The 19,560-nt window shown below is 38.6% G+C and overlaps 2 pseudogenes; both read right to left on the bottom strand.

Moving 5' to 3' along the window:
* Positions 1-4,739: 4,739 nt before the first annotated feature.
* Positions 4,740-5,527, bottom strand: LOC129631283 (proteasome subunit beta type-6-like; annotated as a pseudogene).
* A 3,820-nt stretch (positions 5,528-9,347) lies between these two features.
* Positions 9,348-9,737, bottom strand: LOC129630710 (ATP synthase F(0) complex subunit C2, mitochondrial-like; annotated as a pseudogene).
* Positions 9,738-19,560: the final 9,823 nt, after the last annotated feature.

Below are 19,560 nucleotides of genomic sequence, written 5' to 3'. Positions count from 1 at the left end.
TGGGTAAGAGAAAAATTTTAAAGGAGAATACTTTCCTTTCTTGGTTGTAATATTTTCCTGCTGCATACAGAATTACATCTTGAAGCTACTTAGTATAGTGGTCCGCGTGTTCTGTGATATGAGAAAGCATCTGAAGACCTTGACCTGTACATCTTTTTCTGGCTTTGAGTGATGTCAGAAAAGCCTGCGTGAAGGGCACTGTGATAGTGTTGTTCACGTGTACTATCACCATGCCCTCTGAGCCTCACCAAGAGGTGTAGGAACTTCTCCTGACAAGGGTATTGTCCAGGTTCACACCCTCATATTTGTGAGGCTGTTGACTAAACTGTTGCTGATGCTGCATGCTTGTCACCTTTGTGTTATTGATCATTCTGCCTCCACACTTAATTTTGTAGTAACATAATGACAGAGCTTACATAGTGGAGTGATAATTTCAGTGATGAACCATCATTTGTTTTTCTTTTTTTTCAAGGCATTGCTACTTTCCTTTTTTAATATTTTATGTATTATAAATGAAATTTATAAAGTTTCTATTTTATGTTACTCTTTGTATTTTATTTGCAATATGTGGGATGGTTGGTTGAGAAAGCTCCCTCACCCCTATGGTGGAATTGGTGATCAGTACTTTTTAGAGTTCTTTATGTATTCTTGATGTTAAACTATTATAGAATATATGACTGGCAAACTCTTTGTATTATAGTGTACATTTTTTTTTTATAATTAGGATGTGTGCAATTTATCTCTTTTTATTTTGGTGGCATGAGCTTTTGCTGTTGTATCTGATAAATCATTGGTGAATCCGCTGTCAAGAATCATTTTCTGTTCATTTACTTATAGGAGCCTTATACACTAGGGACTGAGTTTTAGGTCTTTGAAGCATTTTGAGTTAATTTTTGTTTATAGTGTATAATAATGTTCCAGCTAAATTCTATATGTGAATATCCAGTTTTCACAACACCTTTTGATTCGTAGATTGCCCTTCCCCCATTACTTGGTCTGGACACTATTGTGGAACATCTTTTGACCTTACAGACAAAAATATTTTTCTGAATCTATTGTGTTCCCCAGGTGTCTGCCTTTATATCAGTACCGTACTGCTTTGATTAGTGTAGTTTTGGAATCAGTTTTGAAATAAAGAGACATGAGATGTCTGACTTTGCTTTCCAGTTTGTTTTTGCTATTCATTGTCTTCTGTGATTCCACAGGAATTGTAGGATTGATTCATCTTCTTAAGAAAAGCAGAGTTTGGATTTCACTAAGGATCGTTTTGAATCTTTTGTTAACTTTGACTAGTATTGACATCTTGACAATATCAACTTTACATCCATGAAGCCTGGGGTATTGACATTTATTTGATTCTTCTCTAATATTTTTCAGAAGTCTTTAGTTTGCAGTATAAAAATTCTTCCCTTCTTGTATAATGTTAGGATTAAGTATTCTTTTTTAATTTTCTTGTCAGTTGAATTACTTTGATTGTTCATTTTTAATGTTAAGAAACTTAGTTGGGTTCACATGCCAATGTTGTATCTTGTAATTTCTTTGAAGTCTTTAATTATTTCTATACTTTTTTTTTACTTATTAATGTTGCAAAATGTCTATTATGGGTATGTCATTTTGTAGGACATAGAAAGATATTTTGTTTCATAAAAACTGTACTATTGAATTTTTTTCTCTATGGTATATATATTATAATTCTAAATAACAACATATTATTAGATAAACTCATTTTGGATTTTGTAGCATTACAATATATTGTGTGTTCATTAGCATTTTTTGTGTACAGTAAGTATGCAGAATATATCTGTAGTAGAATACATTTTTCTCCTCAATTATGAGACTGCAGCATGTTTACTGTTAATTGGTACATGCTTTGAAGTCATGGTGGAAAAATTGCATTTTTTTTGGTGAGCTGACATGATTTTCTAGTATACGTGTTTTTGTCATAGGCTGTTTGCAAGTATTCGTCCCTAAAATCAATTTGAATTATCTTTTACAACTCTTATTTTTAGTAAAGTTTATTGCTCTAGTCTTTCTAAGAATTTTAAGATCATATTTGGAAAGTTTCAAAATTTTCTGAAAATGAAAAATATTACATAGTTGCGAAAAAGTTTATAACTGTGATATAAGTATTACTTTTGGTGTAATAGACACTGAGACACTTATTGATTAATTTTAGTGAATGGATTCTTTATGTCTTGTAGATATCTACCTGATACAAGTGGTCAACCAATTATAACCCAAAGCAGAGAGTGATACAGGAGAAGTATTCCAAACAGCGATCTTGGGAAGACCTAAAAGTCATGAAATCAAACATTTTTACCTCAGGGAAATCCAGGCGGACATGTATAACTTTGAGTGTCATTGGAGAAGTGGTGGAAGAAATAACAAAGGAATGCCTATAACTCATGATGGAAATCTCACTGATGGCAGAGGTCAACAGTGAAGAAAGGATGTGGAAATCAAGCCCTTTGTAAATAGGCTTGGATTAAATGTGCAGGATAAACTGCAGATATTTCAAACTGATGGGATAATTTCTGAATGTAATGAAGTTACAAGGTAGTCAACAGTAGTTTGTCACCTTCATCACTTCAAGGAATACCTCCTGGTGTCCAAACTAACCTTTCTAATATATTTGGGAATGATTTTTTGCATCCTTTATTACTGACACAAGATCCAACAGCATACTGGGAAAGAGCTTCCAAGTGTATTGAGTGTAGGAAAACCTTTAGTCATGTCTCAGCTCTCAGGAATCATCAGATAATTTATTCAGATGAGATATTACATAAGTGTGACATATGTGTCAAGGTCTTCAGTACAAATTCACACCTTGCAGTTCATCAGAGAATTCATAAGTGAGAGAAACCTTACAAATGTGATGAGTGTGGCAAGGTCTTCAGTCATAAAACAGCCCTGCAAATAATCAAAGAATTCATACCGGAGAGAAGCCTTTCAAATGTAATGAATGTGGCAGAAGCTTTAATCGCTCCTCAAATCTCTAGACACCAGACAATTCATATAGGAAATAAATTATATAAATGTGATGTATGTGGCAGTGTCTTTAGTTGAAAACCAAACCTTACAGGTCATCAGAGAGTTCACAGTGGATAGAAGCGAAGAAAAGTGGGAGAAGGTTATAAGTGTAATTTTTTTGGTAAGCTGTTTACTTACAGTTCACACATTTTAATTCATCAGAAAATCCTTATGGGAGATAAACCTTACAAATGTAATCACTGTGGAAAGGACTTTAGTGAAAAGGCAACCCTTGCAAAGCATCAAAGAATTCATACTGGAGAGAAACCTTACAAATGTAATGAGTGTGGAAAAGCCTTTAGTCAAAAAGCACATCTTCAGCTTCATTGGAAAATACATACAGGAGAGAAACCTTACGAATGTAACGTGTGGCAGGTCTTTCAGTTGAAATTCATACCTTACAAGTCATTGGAGAGTATATTTTGTAGGGAGACCTTTCAGATGTTTTGAGTGTAAAAAAGCCTTTACTCAGGTCTCAAACCTCACTAAACATCAGAAAATCCATAAATGAGAGACATCATCCAAGTGTGATATATGTTGATCTTTAATTCTCAGAGTTCAAAAGAAACTATACAAATGTCATGAATGTGGCAAAGCTTTTGTGAAGCCTCATGATCAGATAATTCATAGAAGAGTGGAACATTACAAATGTAGTGAGTGTCTCAGAGTACTTAGTCTGAATGCATACCTTATGATCCATATTGGAAAGAAACATTAGAAATGTAATGAGTGTGGTAAATTCTTCAGTGTACTTTCAGGCTTAACTTGTCATCAGATGATGTACAGAGGTGAGAGCCCTTGAAAATATAATTGAGGTTGCAGTGCTTTGGGCAGTGGTTCATATCTTATGCTTCATGAGAATATTCACACTGGATCGAGCACAGATGATATTGAATGTGGTCAGGCCATAGAAAATCTACTCATTCTCAAAAAGTTCATCACCAGCGCCAGGAATGTGAGCAACCTTTTCTCATTAGTCCCCCTTGCACCAGTAATCAAGTTGTGTGTACTGCACCAAACAGTACTAATGTACTGAATTTTGAATAGCTTTTAGGTTGTGCCTTAGACTTACCAGGGATTCCCTGGTGGCTCAGGCGGTAAAGCGTCTGCCTGCAATGCAGGAGACCCGGGTTCGATCCCCAGGTCAGGAAGATCCCCTGGAGAAGGAAATGGCAACCCACTCTGGTACTCTTGCCTAGAAAATTCCATGGATGTAGCCTGGTGGGCTACAGTCCATGGAGTTGCAAAGAGTCAGACATGACTGAGCGACTTCCCCACTTCCCCTTAGACTTACCAAATACTTCATGATTTAAATTGCAGTGAATATGGCAAAGCTTCATGTTATTGTTCACTTATCACTAGATGGCAGAATATTTATCTTGATGAGAAAGCACATAGATGTAAAGTGTGTGGCAAGGCTTTTACCTAAAGATCATAAGTTGGGGAACATACTGGAGCAACACCTCCCAAATGCAATGAGTGTGGGAAAACTTTTATGTTGAGTTCAGGCATTAGGAGTTGAGCCATCTGATCATGAGAGTGTTCAGTTTCTGACCATGAAGCCTAGCCATGATGAAAGCTCAGTTTATGAGTATTGCGATGGACTGGGTACGGATCCCAGGTGCCAAGTCATAGTGATGGGAACTTCTAATCATGCTGAGGATTTTGACTGAGCTATAAGGAAAAGAATGCCTATGAGATTTTTTTTTTTTCTCACTGATGAACTGTTTATTGAATTTTGAATGGGGTATGTATGGGGTATCTCATATCTTAGGATCTCAGGATTCAGAGAGGTGGTAAAGTGGCAATGGTGAATTTGGGAATCTGGTCTCCCAGAAGTACCTGCCGCTCTACCCCTGGCTCTGCAATGGCTGCCAGGCGGATCACCCCTCCACTAGAGCCGTCCCACTCCATTGCCAAAGCGAGAGCATTGGCAGTGAACTGCAGGCATTCTTCCTTGGTCATGCCTTCCCGGTAGGTAGCATCCACATAGCCATAGATATAGGAGCTCCCAGAGCCCCCAGTGGCAAAGGGCTGTCATACCATCATACCCTCCATGGGCACCGAGTACACCTGTCCTCCTTCTTGGGGGTCCCAGCCGGCAATGATGATTCCTGCCATCAGGTCTTCTCGGTATCGGTAACACATCTCCTTAAAGAGGCTGGCCGCTGTGTGCACCAGCGGAGGCTCATTCAGCTCAATGCTGTGGAAACCAAGCTAATAAGTGACTGCATCAGCTACTGCTTGGGTATCAGCTGCTGAGCCTGAGCGGCAGCAGAAAATACGGTCGTGAATAGGGGTCAGCTTGTCAGTCACTCGATTGGCAATGTACGACCCAGTGGTTGTTCTGGAGTCAGCTCCTAGAACCATGCCCCCATCAAATTGCATGGCCATGATAGCGGTCCCTGTGGAAACTTCCCGGTTCTCCCAGTCGGGGGCAATAGCCTCAGGCTGGTGTCGGCCTGATCCCCCGAGCTGCTACTAAGGTGGCTGCCATCTTCCTCCTCCCTATGAGATTTTGTATCAAACAGCCTGCTCTGAAACAAACCTAAGTGTGGGAGCTGGCTACTAGAAGTGCATCTAAGAAGATATTGCTAAGATTGATATATTTTGACATGAGTTTTTGAAAATAATGTGTAATCTGCCATTTTTGAATGTTCTGAAAATGTTGATTAGATCCCATGATTTGATGGGGATATGGAGTTCATCCATAAATCCCAAATCTTCAGAAGACTGTATTTTTCAGACTTTGTTACCCACATTTGAGAAAACGTTGTTGTTGTTCAGTTGCACAGTCATGTCAGACTCTTTACAACCCCATGGACTGCAGCAGGCCAGGCTTCCCTGTCCTTCACCATCTTCCAGAGCTTGCTCAAACTCATGTCCATTGAGTTGATGATGCCATTCAACTATCTCATTCTCTGTCGTCCCCTTCTTCTTCCCCTTTCAATCTTTCCCAGCATCAGGGTCTCTTCTAATGGGTCAGCTCTTCACATCAGGTGACCAAAGTATTGGAGCTTCAGCTTCATCATCAACCCTTCCAGTGAATATTAAGGATTGATCTCCTTTAGGATTGACTGGTTTGATTTCTTTGCAGTCCAAGGGACTCTCAAGAGTCTTCTCTGGCACTACAGTTCAAATGCATCAGTTCTTTACCACTCAGCCTTCTTTATGGTCCAGCTCTCATATCCAAACATGACTACTGGAAAAACCATAGCTTTACTATACAGACCTTTGTGGGCAAACTAGTGTCTCTCCTTTTTAATATGCTGTCTAGATTTGTCATAGCTTTAGAAAATAAAGACCTAAAATATATTACAACTTGCAAATAGAAAGTGAAAAATTCTAATTATGTTCATACTGAACATATAATCAACTTGAAATTACATTATGGATATTATTTAGTTTAGTGTAATTTCCTAAACAAGTTTTTGGGAAAGATACTTATTAGTCGGGCTTCCCTGGTGGCTCAGACAGTAAAGAATTCGCTGCAAGGCACAAGACCTGGGTTCGATCCCTGGGTTAGGAAGATCCCCTGGAGGAGGGCATGGGAACCCACTCAAGATTTTTTGCCTGGGGAGTCCCACGGACAGAGGAGCCTGGCAGGCTATGGTCCATGTGGTCGCAAAGAATCCGACACAGCTGAGTGACTAAGCACTTCCTCCAAAGTAGAGAATAGAGTATTTTAAAGAATAATGCACTTCTCATCAAAAGAAAAAAAAATGTTTTTTTTCTCCTATTTTGCTTTCTCTTTTTAGGTTATCTACATGGTGACTGCAGCCATGAAATTAAAAGATGCTTACTCCTTGGAAGGAAAGTTATGACCAACCTAGATAGCATATTCAAAAGCAGAGACATCACTTTGCCAACAAAGGTTCGTCTAGTCAAGGCTATGGTTTTTCCTGTGGTCATGTATGGATGTGAGAGTTGGACTGTGAAGAAGGCTGAGCGCCGAAGAATTGATGCTTTTGAACTGTGGTGTTGGAGAAGACTCTTGAGAGTCCCTTGGACTGCAAGGAGATCCAGCCAGTCCATTCTGAAGGAGATCAGCCCTGGGATTTCTTTGGAAGGAATGATGCTAAAGCTGAAACTCCAGTACTTTGGCCATGCGAAGAGTTGACTCATTGGAAAAGACTGTGATGCTGGGAGGGATTGGGGGCAGGAGGAAAAGGGGTTGACAGAGGATGAGATGGCTGGATGGCATCACTGACTTGATGGACGTGAGTCTGAGTGAACTCCGGGAGTTGGTGATGGACAGGGAGGCCTGGCATGCTGTGATTCATGGGGTCACAACGAGTCAGACACGACTGAGTGACTGAAGTGAACTGAACTGAAAGAACTGAAAGAACGCTGGTTATCTCCTGTCGGCCGCCCCACTGACCTCGGACGCGGGGTAGCTCCTTTAGGCCGTTCCTGCGCCATGTCGCAGTCTGGTACTTTCAACCGCTGCCCCTGACCTCGGACGTGGGGTAACTCCTCTTGGCCGCCGCCCTTCAGGTATGGGGTCCTCCCAACTTCTGCTCCTGACCTTGGACGCGGGGTGGCTCCTCTCCGCTGTGCTTTAGCGCGCCCGTCGCAGCCGCCTGCGCTTTAGCACGCCCGTTTCTGCGTCCTAGAGGACTAAAAATAGATTTCAGATTTAAGATCTTTTCTCTTTTTTACTGTAAGCATTTAACGGTTCAGACTTTCCTTTTAGTACAGTCTTCTCTGTGTGTTACAAATTTTGTAATGTTGTCTTTTTGTTTTCATCCATGTATTTAAAAATTTCCCTGTGATTTTTTTCTTAGACCCATTTGTGGTGTAAGAGTGAGTTGTTTAATGTCCACATTTGAGGAATTTTCTTTTCTTCTTGTGTTTATTTCGTTGTTGTTAGGGAAGATACTTTTCTGGTATCAGTCTCTTAAAATGGTTAATTTTGGCCTAACATGTGGTGTCTCATAGAGAATGCTTTATGTGTCCTTGAGATGCATGTGTTTTATGCTTCTGTTGGGTCGTGTGATCTGTACATGCCTGTTCAATGTTTGCTTCATTTTTCTGAGATATTTAATGTTAGATGTATATATATTTTTACTTGTTCCAGCTTTTTGGTAAATTGACCATTTTATCATTATACAATATTTATCTCATTGCACTTTTTTTTTTCTTCAGTTTATTTTGTCTGATATAACAGTCTCCCCTGCTCTCTTTAGGATGGACTGTCTTTTTCCATCCTTTCACTTTTCACCTTTCCATGTCCTTAGGTTTGTGAGTACTACGCGTTTCAACTCTGTGACATACTGTGTGTCTCTTGCCCTGTGTTTTTCCTCCTGTTCCTTCTTCTAGTGGCCCCTGCTCATGTGCATCGTATGGTGGTGAAAGACAGACATCCTGGACAGCTCCTTTCATGCCACTGTAATTTCAGAAGGAATGTATTGAATGTTTCCTTCCTATCATGATGTTTCTTGAGATAGTCTTGCTTAATAACTATATTTTTTTCCATATTCTTTTTTGCTATGTTTTTTAATTCTCCAAGAAGTTTTTTTTTACTTTGCTATTGTGATATTTTTTTGTCATAATCTAATGACTCTTGTAATTTCAAATCACTGTTTTATTAATGGGAAAAAAAAGCAAAGAAAGTCTTTGGCTTCTGTTAATGCCTTGCTATGTAAATTTAAATGGATAAAATTGTATTTGTATTTTTGTATATGGTAATTTTATTATGAATTGAGTTCAAGTATTCTTCTTCTTCTTTTTTTTTTTTAATGTTTTTACCAGTTTTCTTTTAGTAGCCTAGTATAGAATCCTGTTGACAAACTCAGCTGAGTACAAAGGATACATTTTTATCATCTGAAAGATACTGAAATACATGTGAATAAAAGGATGATGTAAAATTGTCCAAAAAATCTTCTAAAAGATGAATCCTGTCATTTCAGTTAATTTTTTTTATAGATAAGCATGCATGCATGTGCAATAGAAGACATCATGATTTAAAAACTACATATCACCTTTTTTTTCAGTTGAAATTATGTTATCAGTATAATCTGTGGCCTTGAAAATTTCTAAACAATCCTATTAGTGTTTTAAGTAGTAAATTACTAACATTTGTGTTCCTGTATCCACATCTATAATGACCTTTCATGCCATTCCACATTGTTCACCTTGGACATTTTTTTATCATATTAATACAATATTTGTTTGTTTTCCTTCTGTCAAATCCTGAGCCCACCACTTTCCCCAGGCTGCCTGGGGAGTTACAGGAAAGGGAACATACAGGGCAGACACAGGAGAAAGAACTATGGGAGGTGGAAACAGCTCCTTCACATCGTGAAGAAGATGAGCTAGACCACCATCAGGCAAAAGAGCCCCATAGCCTTTGGGAGGTCCAAGCCCATGGTGTAGAAAAGCTACTGTTTTGGGGAAGGGTTCCTAGCATAACAGTGATGAAGCTCCCGAACACAGTCCCACTTCCAGCCCTGGAGCCAGCCACCCCTGCTGTGGCAGCTCCAGGGAACTTGGCTGCTGTGTCAAAGTCCTTTGAAGTGGCACTGGTCTGGAAGCTGTGGCTAGGAATACATGAGATGGTCTGGGGATCTGGGGCTGCCAAGCTGCTGTGGCTCTCATCGGTCAGTGTCTCCAGTCCTTCACCACTGCAGACAGTGATGACTCAACAGGGGGGAGGTTCTCCCGATCAGGGAGAGGGTAGAGACGAATTTGGCACAGGCGTCCATTTTCAGGGGATGAAGGCCTGAGGCCCAAGAGCTGCTCTCCCTGCAGAGAAGACAGAGGGGCAGGGAGGAGGCTCACCTTGGACTTCTTTCAAGTTTTCTTTAGGAGCCCTCTGTCAAAGGACTTTTAATGTTCTCTGTATTACTTAACTGTTAGATGCTTAAGCTTCAGTTGCTGAGCCCAAGCCTCTGAGTTCAGGTGCTTCATGTAACATTTCTTACCTTCTTGATCTGAGTCGAGTTTCTCAGAGTGTCTGTGACATAGGTTTTCTTCTGTAAGGTGGGAACAGATCGTTCTTTTTTTTTTTTTTTAATTTTATTTTATTTTTAAATTTTACATAATTGTATTAGTTTTGCCAAATATCAAAATGAGTCTGCCACAGGTATACATGTGTTCCCCATCCTGAACCCTCCTCCCTCCTCCCTCCCCATACCATCCCTCTGACAGATCATTCTTTAATGAGCTATTTTATTAATGACAGATTTTTGCCTGTAAAGTATTTATTTAATGTTTAGAGTAATACTACAGTAATTTAGAGCAACAGGAAGCCTTCAGACACTTCTGGTCCTTGCTGCTGTTATCAACATCATAACTGAAACTTTTGATCTTTCCATTAAAAGTGCCGTGGACTTTGTCATCTCTGAAGACACCACTCATGCTGTACCTCATCTAGATAATGAATTGCACTCACTGGGTAGAACATAATATCTGACACTTCTGTATAGCCAAAACAGTGTTGAGTTTTATTTTTATATATTTCATGGATTTTGAACAGTGATGAAAAATCCATATTAATTGGAGGATCTCATAAGGTCTTATGAAAAAGCATAAGAAATTAAAAATAGATATGCATAATTTCTCCAGATACCCCTGCATGGATCTGTTAGAACACATACTTCAAGTCAATCCTTACCCCTTACCACTCTTCTCTTTTGCATGAAAATGAGAACTTCTCATGGCTCTTTTGGTGACATGTGGTTTCATTTCAGGAACGACTGACCTCTGAGGATGTGGCCATCGAATTCACTCAGGAGGAGTGGGAATTCCTGGACCCTGCTCAGAGGGCGTTGTACAGGGACGTGATGCTGGAGACCTACAAGAACCTGCTGTCTGTGGGTGAGGATGACTTCCTTCCAGAGCTGCCCTTGGGTATCTGCATTTTCCCTGTGTGCCCCTTGGGAGGCCCTGATGTCTTTCATTTGAGAGTTCTGTGACTGGGGCATGACACAGCTTCACAAGGTTAAAATGACCCTGTTCAGATGCTGTGTCTATTTCATGTCATATCTGAGGTTATCCCAGAGCTTAATTATGTACAAAGCTCATTGGCAAATGTTAAAAAAAAATACTGAAAAACCCGATTTCCTATTTTCTGTCTTTTGACTTTTGGCTCAGTGTTTTAAGAAATCCACAGCACTTTAGATTTCTTTCTTCTGATAATGCTGAATATCTATTTGTTTGTTTTTGCTTGCTTGTTTACTTTTTTTTTGGCTGCACCATTCTGCATGTGCGATCTTAGTTCCCTGACTAAGGATCAAACCTGCACCCTCTGCATTGGAAATGCAGTCTTAACCATTGGATCACCAGGGGAGTCCCAGAATTTCTGTTTCTGATCTGACTAGTATCTCCACATTGAAGCATGAGAAAAAGCTCTGGACAGTGGGGAATGATGTATAAGTAGCCAAAAATACAATGCATAAAGAAAAACGAGTTTCTCAAAAGGGGTGTTTTTTTCTGTTTAGGATTGGGACAAGCTGGTGTGTTGGATCCTCTGTGGTGTTTACTTAGGAAAATGTAAGGAGAGTGGGTAGAGAGATCATCTTTTTGATCTTAGATCCTACGAGGGGAGCATATGTGAATCTTGCAGGCTCTTAGCTTGCCATCTGTAGGTCGAGTGCATGGTCCCATCTCAAGATCCTGTAATGTCTGACCTTCATGTTGTATTATTTTTACTCTTGTGCTGCTCTACCCAGTCTGGGAATGTCAACTGTTCCTGATGTTACATTCTCCTTACTTTGTATGTTTTACCTCTTAAATTTCTTTGAAATATATTCCTGAGGGTCTGAAATTTTATCTGGTTTCCTTGCTGTGATAATCCACCTATGTTTAATTGGCAGCCTCTGCTGAGTCTCTGTGGAGTGGATTTACTAGGTAACAGAAAACTGTGATGGAGACATTATTCCTAATGTTATTTTCTTGCTCTGTACAAAGTCACCACCTGAAGCTATCCAGTAGAGTGGTCAGTATGTTCTAGGATTATGAGAGAGAAAGTATCACGAGAGCCTGATACATCTTTCTGTGTTATTTTCTGGCTTTGGAGACTCTGTCAAGGGCACCATGACAGTGTTGTTCATGTGTATCAATGACCATATATTTTAGCCTCTGTCAATGGTATGGGAATTTATCCCAGGACAACTTTGTCCAAGTTCACATCCTCATATCTATGAGGCTATTGGCTGCACTGTTGTTCTGTGCATTGTAGGTATTTTTTTATTTTATCATTGAGTTCAAATTTCTGTGTTACTCTTAAGTGTTTCTGTTTTGTATTTGCAATGCGTTGGATGGTTGATTGGGGAATGGTCCCTATGGTGGAACTGGTGATCAGTCCCTCTTAAAATTCTTTATATATTCTTTGTACACATTTACTATCAGATGTATGATTTCCACATATTTTCTCTTACTGTTGATTGTCTTTTCAAACTCGCTGCACTTTAATGCACAGTACTTTATGATTTTGATATAGTTCAGTTTATTAATATCTGGTTTTATTTTGTGGCCTGTGCTTTTGGTGTTATATCTGGTAAATCATTTGTGGGTCCAATTTCCAGAAACAGTTCCTGCACGTTTACTTCTAGGAGTTTTACACATTTGGGACTTAGGTTTAGGTCTTTGAACCATTTTGAGTTCATTTTTGTCTGTACTGTAAGATAATGTTCCAAGTAAATTCTTTTGCTGGTGGGTATTCAGTTTTGTCAACATGTCTTGTTTCATAGACTGCTTCCCCCATTTAGTAGTTTTTACACCTTTGTGAAACATCTTTTGAACATCTGCACAAGAGGTGTTTTGTTTTTGTTTTAACCATTCTTTTAAGGTATGCTGGTGCTGCTGCTGAGTCACGTCACTCGTGTCTGACTCTGCGACCCTACAGACAGCAGCCCACCAGGCTCCTCTGTCCCTGGGATTCTCCAGGAAAAAACACTGGCGTGGGTTGCCATTTCCTTCTCCAGTGCATGCATGCATGCACGCCAAGTCGCTTCAGCCATGTCCTACTCTGTGCGACCCCATAGACGGCAGCCCACCAGGCTCCTCTGTCTTGGTATTCTCCAGGCAAGAATACTGGAGTGGGTTGCCATTTCCTTCACCACTTTTTAAGTATAGTTAATTTTCAATGTTGTGTTTCAGGTATACAGCAGTTTACAAGATACTCAATATAGTTTCCTGAGCTATAGTAGGTTCTTGTTGTTTATCTATTTTGTATATATATTAGTTTGTATATATTCAGACTCCTAATTTATCGCTCTCTTTCCTGCCCCAGCCACCATCCTGTACTATCCCCTTTGGTAACTATAAGTTTGTTTTTTATGCTGGTGAGTTTATTTTGTGAATACGTTCATTTGTATCATTTATTTCAGTTCAACATATAATATCCTATGACATTTGTCTTTCTCTGTCTGATTTCACTTAGAATAATCCCTAAGTGTGTCTATATTGCTGGAAAAGGCATTACTTCATTGTGTTCTATGCTGTGGAGGTGGCAATCCACTCCAGTGTTCTTGCCTGGAGAATTTCATGGACAGGGGAGTCTGGCAGGCTGCAGGCCATGGGGTCTTAAAGAGTTGGACACGGCTGAGCTACTTCCACTTCACAATATTCCCTTGTATATATGTACCACATATTCTTTATCCCTTTGTTTGTCAGTGAACATTTAGGTTGCCGCCATGTTTTGCCTGGTATAAATAGTGCTGCTAACAACATTGGGGTACGTGTATCATTTTGAGTTAGTTTTCATTCTTTCTGGATATATGCCCACGATTGGAATTGCTGGTTTGTGTGATAGCTGTATTTTTAGTTCTTTATGGAACCTCCATGCTATTCTCCAAAGTGGCAGTACCAATTTATGTTCCTTCCAACAGTGTAGGAGGGTTCTCTTTTCTTCACACCCTCCCAAGCATTTATTGTTTGTAGACTTTTTGATGATGGTCATTCTGACCAGTGTGAGGTGATACATTTTTGTGGTTTTGATTTGCATTTCTCTCATAAGTAAAGAGGTCAAACATCTTTTCAGGTGACTGTTGGCCATCTGTTTGTCTCCTTTGGAGAAATATCTGTTTTGATCTTCTGCCCATTTTTTATTGGGTTGTTTGTTTTGATATTAAGCTGTATGAACTGTATATTTTGTATATTTTATATACAATATTGTATATTTTGGAAATAAATCCCTTATAGGTAGCATCATTTGCATATATAGTCTCCTAGTCCAAAAGTTGAATTTTTGTTCGTTTTTTGGTTTCCTTTACTTTGCAAAAAGGTTTTAAATTTAATTAGGTCTCATTTGTTTGATTTTGCTTTTATTACCATCACTCTAAAAGATAGATTCAAAAAAATTTTGCTGACATTCATGTCAGTGTTTTGCATTTGTTTTCCACTATGAATTTTATAGTATCTGGTCTTGCATTTAGATGTTTAACAGATTTTGAGTTTATTTTTGTATGTGGTGTTAGAGAATGTTGTAATTTCATTCTTTTTCATGTAACTATCCATTTATCCCAGCATCACTTATTAAAGAGACTTCTTCATTCTATATTCTTTCCTCCTTTGTTATAGAATAATTGACTATAAGTAAATTGGTTTATTTCTGGGTCTTCTATCCTGTTCTGCTGATCTGTGTTTCTGTTTTGTGCCATCATCATACCACTTCCCTGGTGGCTCAGACAATAAAGCCATCTGCCTACAATGTAGGAGACCCAGGTTCAATCCCTGGGTCAGGAAGATCTCCTGGAGAAGGAAATGGCAACCCACTTCAGTATTCTTGCTTGGAAAATCCCATGGACAGGGGAGCCTGGTAGTCTACAGTTCGTGGGGTCACAAAGAGTTGGACACAATTGAGCGACTTTATTTTCACTTTGTTGACTGTCAGTTTGTAAGTATAGTCTGAACTCAAGGAACATGATTCCTCCAGCTCTGTTCTTCTTTCTCAAGATCATTTTAGACATCAGAGTCTTGTATTTTGCTACAAATTAAGTTTTTCTTTGTTTTATGAAATATGTCATTGTTAATTTGATAAGGGTTGCATTGAACATGTAGATTGCCCTTGGAATAGTATGGTCATTTTGACAGTGTTACTTCTTTCAATCCAAGAACATGGTATGTGTTTCCATCTGTTTGTGTCATCTTTGGTATCAGTCATAAGCATCTTATAGTTTTATGAGTACAGTTCTTTTGACTTTTTAGGTAGATTTATTCCTTAGAATTTTATTCTTTTCTATGAGATGGTAAATGGGATTGTTTCATTAATTTCTCTTTCTGATATATCGTTATTAGTGTATAGAAATGCAGCAATTTTCTATATATTTTGTATCCAGCAAGTTACTCTCTTCATTGATGAGGTTTAGTAGTCATCTGGTGGCATCTTGGGGATTTTCTGTCTGTAGCATCATGTGGCAGTTTTACTTCTTTATTTATTTTTTTTTAACTTGAATTCCTTTCCTTTTTCTTTTCTGATTGTTGTGGCTAGGACTTCCAAAAATATGTTCAATAAAAGTGGCAATAGTGAACATTCTTGTCTTATTCATGTTGTTAAGGGGAATGCTTTCAGTTTTTCCCTGTTGAGTATGCTGTTAGCTGTGTGTTGGACATATACCGTCTTTATTATGTTGAGGTAGGGTCCATCTGTGCTGACTTTCTGAAGGGTTTTTATCATAAATGGCACTTGAATTTTGTCAGAACCTTTTCTGCATCTATTGATGATCATATGGTTTTCAGTCTTCAACTGTTAATGTGGTATATCATAGTGATTAACTTGTGGATATTGAGAAATCTTGCATCCCTGCAATAAATCCCACTTGATCATGGTATGATCCTTTTATGTCCTTTTATGTATTAGTTTCTGTTTGAATCTGCTCTTTTGAACTCAGGGAAGGTCTAGGTAGAATAAAGCCTTTTTCTACAAAAAAGAGTTGGATGCCTCAGAAAGGCTTTTGTAACTGGGAAGGTCGTCCAGAGTCAGTTTCAATCCTTCCTTTTCTTTGATACTCCTAGATCTTGACATGAACATGTGTGGAAGAAGAAATGAAGTAAATGTCCAATCAGATCAGATCAGATCAGATCAGATCAGTTGCACAGTCGTGTCCGACTCTTTTCGACCCCATGAATCGCAGCACGCCAGGCCTCCCTGTCCAACACCAACTCCCGGAGTTCACTGAGACTCATGTCCATCAAGTCAGTGATGCCATCCAGCTATCTCATCCTCTGTTGTCCCCTTCTCCTCTTGCCCCCAATCACTCCCAGCATCAGAAGTGGCCAAAGTACTGTATTTTCAGCATTAGCATCATTCCTTCCAAAGAAATCCCACAGCTGATCTCCTTCAGAATAGACTGGTTGGATCTCCTTGCCGTCCAAGGGACTCTCAAGAGTCTTCTCCAACACCACAGTTCAAAAGCATCAATTCTTTGGCGCTCAGCCTTCTTCACAGTCCAACTCTCACATCCATACATGACCACAGGAAAAACCATAGCCTTGACTAGATGAACCTTTGTTGGCACTGGTCATAACAAACACCCTCTTCCAACAACACAAGAGAAGACTCTACACATGGACATCACCAGATGGTCAACATCAAAATCAGATTGATTATATTCTTTGCAGCCAAAGATGGAGAAGCTCTATACAGTCAGCAAAAACAAGACCAGGAGCTGACTGTGGCTCAGACCATGAACTCCTTATTGCCAAATTCAGACTTAAATTGAAGAAAGTAGGGAAAACCACTAGACCATTCAGGTATGACCAAAATCAAATCACTTATGATTATACAGTGAAAGTAAGAAATAGATTTAAGGGCCTAGATCTGATAGATAGAGTACCTGATGAACTATGGAATGAGGTTCGTGACATTGTACAGGAGACAGGGATCAAGACCATCCCCATGGAAAAGAAATGCAAAAAAAGCAAAATGGCTGTCTGGGGAGGCCTTACAAATAGCTGTGAAAAGAAGAGAAGCGAAAAGCAAAGGAGAAAAGGAAAGATGTAAACATCTGAATGCAGAGTTCCAAAGAATAGCAAGAAGAGATAAGAAAGCCTTCTTCAGTGATCAATGCAAAGAAATAGAGGAAAACAACAGAATGGGAAAGACTAGAGATCTCGTCAAGAAAATCAGAGATACCAAAGGAACATTTCATGCAAAGATGGGCTTGATAAAGGACAGAAATGGTATGGACCTAACAGAAGCAGAAGATATTAAGAAAAGATGACAAGAATACACAGAAGAACTGTACAAAAAAGATCTTCATGACCCAGATAATCACGATGTTGTGATCACTGATCTAGAGCCAGACATCCTGGAATGTGAAGTCAAGTGGGCCTTAGAAACACTTAGAATCACTACGAACAAAGCTAGTGGAGGTGATAGAATTCCAGTTCAGCTATTCCAAATCCTGAAAAGTCCAATAGACAGATTAATCTTATGTGTCAGAGGAACCTAGGTTTAGATAGCCTTTTCCTGGATTTTACTTCTGATTTCTGCTAGTAGGATTCTTACACAATATCCTGGAATATTGTGTATGTTCTTCTCGAATATAAGCATTCCATTGTAACTTACAAAATTCACAGTTGGATACATTACATTGTAAATAGTATAACAGGTATTATCCTGCTTTTTCCATATATCACAGTCACTTTTAAAATCTCTCTTGTTTCTGTCCCATACCCATAGTATAATGCCCATAAACTTGCTGAACCAGTTCTTTTCTTTTAAGGTCAGTATATTAGTTTGCGCTCTCAGTTATTTTCACAAAGACATGCAGTCACAAGCTGATATCTGACATAAACCTGTGTACCCTATGCTCCACGCAGGCCCTTTCTTAGTCCTGACCATTCCTCACATAGTACGTTGATATGGATGGAAACATGGTTCTTACCTGTCACATCCCTCCCCCTTCTACATACTCTCACTGTAAAGATAATATCTGGTCATTTATTGAACAAGTTTTTCAGGACATGACCTAAATCACTCTGTGCATCCATGATAACTCACAACCCATTTTGAGATGGGATGGTTGAATAATAGTTAAACAGACTACTTCTGTCTTGTATCTTCTTTGATATTTTCTTTCTAAGTTCCTTGTATTGTTTTAAATATTTTCTAATTTTTTCTAATCTATTCATTCGGTGGGTGGTCATGTTTACAAATAAGTTTTCTCAGTCTGTAGGTTCAGATTCATATCCTGGTTCTCTTACAACTTTGTGTGCCAATTGTGTGTGTCTCCTGCTCCGATTAGAGAAAAACATGTTAATTTACCTGAAGCCTGTTAAAGCAAATTAGTGCTGTCAGTTGGCTTACAATAGTACATGCTTTATAGTAAATACTCAAAATGTATTTTTGTTTTAAAAAGGTAATATCTATATTCTGTCATGTTCTTTATGATACGACTTTATCTACATTATATCTTTTTAAAATTTTATTTATTTTTTAATTGAAGGATAATGGCTTTACAGAATTTTGTTTTCTGTCAAACCTCAACTACATTATATCTTGTATGCTTTTCACTTGCAACATTTTTCAGCAATATTGTGTCTGACCCTAGTCAATAAATACAGAAAGCACTCACTTTTTATTTATTATATTTTGGTGCCATTAAACCAGGTAATTAAGAATAGTGCATGGCTAGAGATTAGCCTTCCTTGGTGGCTCAGTGGTAAAGAATTCACCTGCTAATGCAGAAGATGCAGGTTTGATCCTTGAGTCAGGAAGATCCCGTGGAGAAGGAAATGGCAACCCACTCCACTATTCTTGCCTGGGAAATCCCATGGACAGAGGAGTCCGGTGGGCTACAGTCCACAGGGTTGCAAAGAGTCAAACATGACTGAGCGACTGAAGAGCAACAGCATAGGTAGGGATTGCCTTGTTTATTGGCTGTTAGAAAAATGGTGACTATTTTACATCTTAATTTATGTGTCATTTACAGATGATGGTCTTTTAGCGTGTATTCTGCAATACAGCTGAAACATACTACTTGTTAGCATTGTAAATGCCTTTTCTTTATGGGTACATAGTTCTATAGCAGATTTAGAAAACTATGTTGTTTCCAAAAAATTGTTTTTGTCATATTCTTCATTTTCTCATTTGTTTTCAATTGTAAACAACCAATTATGACTAGTTAATTATTAATTGGGTAATCTTGGTTTTGGATTATTTACTGTTACAATATATAATATATTGTTTAGAATTTATTTATGTATAGTAAGTATGCAGAATACAGTGACAGTGTAATATTTTTCTTTTCAATTTGAGACAACTGTTGATTGATACATTCCTAATGGTTCTGGTAGAAAAATACTCTGTTTTTGAGAGTTGGCATAAGATTGTCCAATGTGAGTGTTTGGCATATGGTTTTTAAAACTACGCTACCTTAACGGTGAATTTATATTATGCTTTCTTAAGTTAAGAATTCTATTCCTTTAGTGTTTCTAAAAACTTAAGGTCATCATTGTGGTGTTTCATAACTTGGTGCATTACTCTTGGTGTAACATATATTCAACATGAAACATTTATTTTTGAATTATTGTGAGCGGGATACCTATGATTCTTTTTATCTTGTAGATATCTCTCCTACA

Source organism: Bubalus kerabau, chromosome 17, assembly GCF_029407905.1.
Source record: "Bubalus kerabau isolate K-KA32 ecotype Philippines breed swamp buffalo chromosome 17, PCC_UOA_SB_1v2, whole genome shotgun sequence".
In the NCBI taxonomy this organism is placed as follows: Eukaryota; Metazoa; Chordata; class Mammalia; order Artiodactyla; family Bovidae; genus Bubalus; species Bubalus kerabau.
The sequence above is the reverse complement of the archived record's forward strand: the minus strand, read 5'-3'. Positions and strand labels throughout refer to the sequence as shown.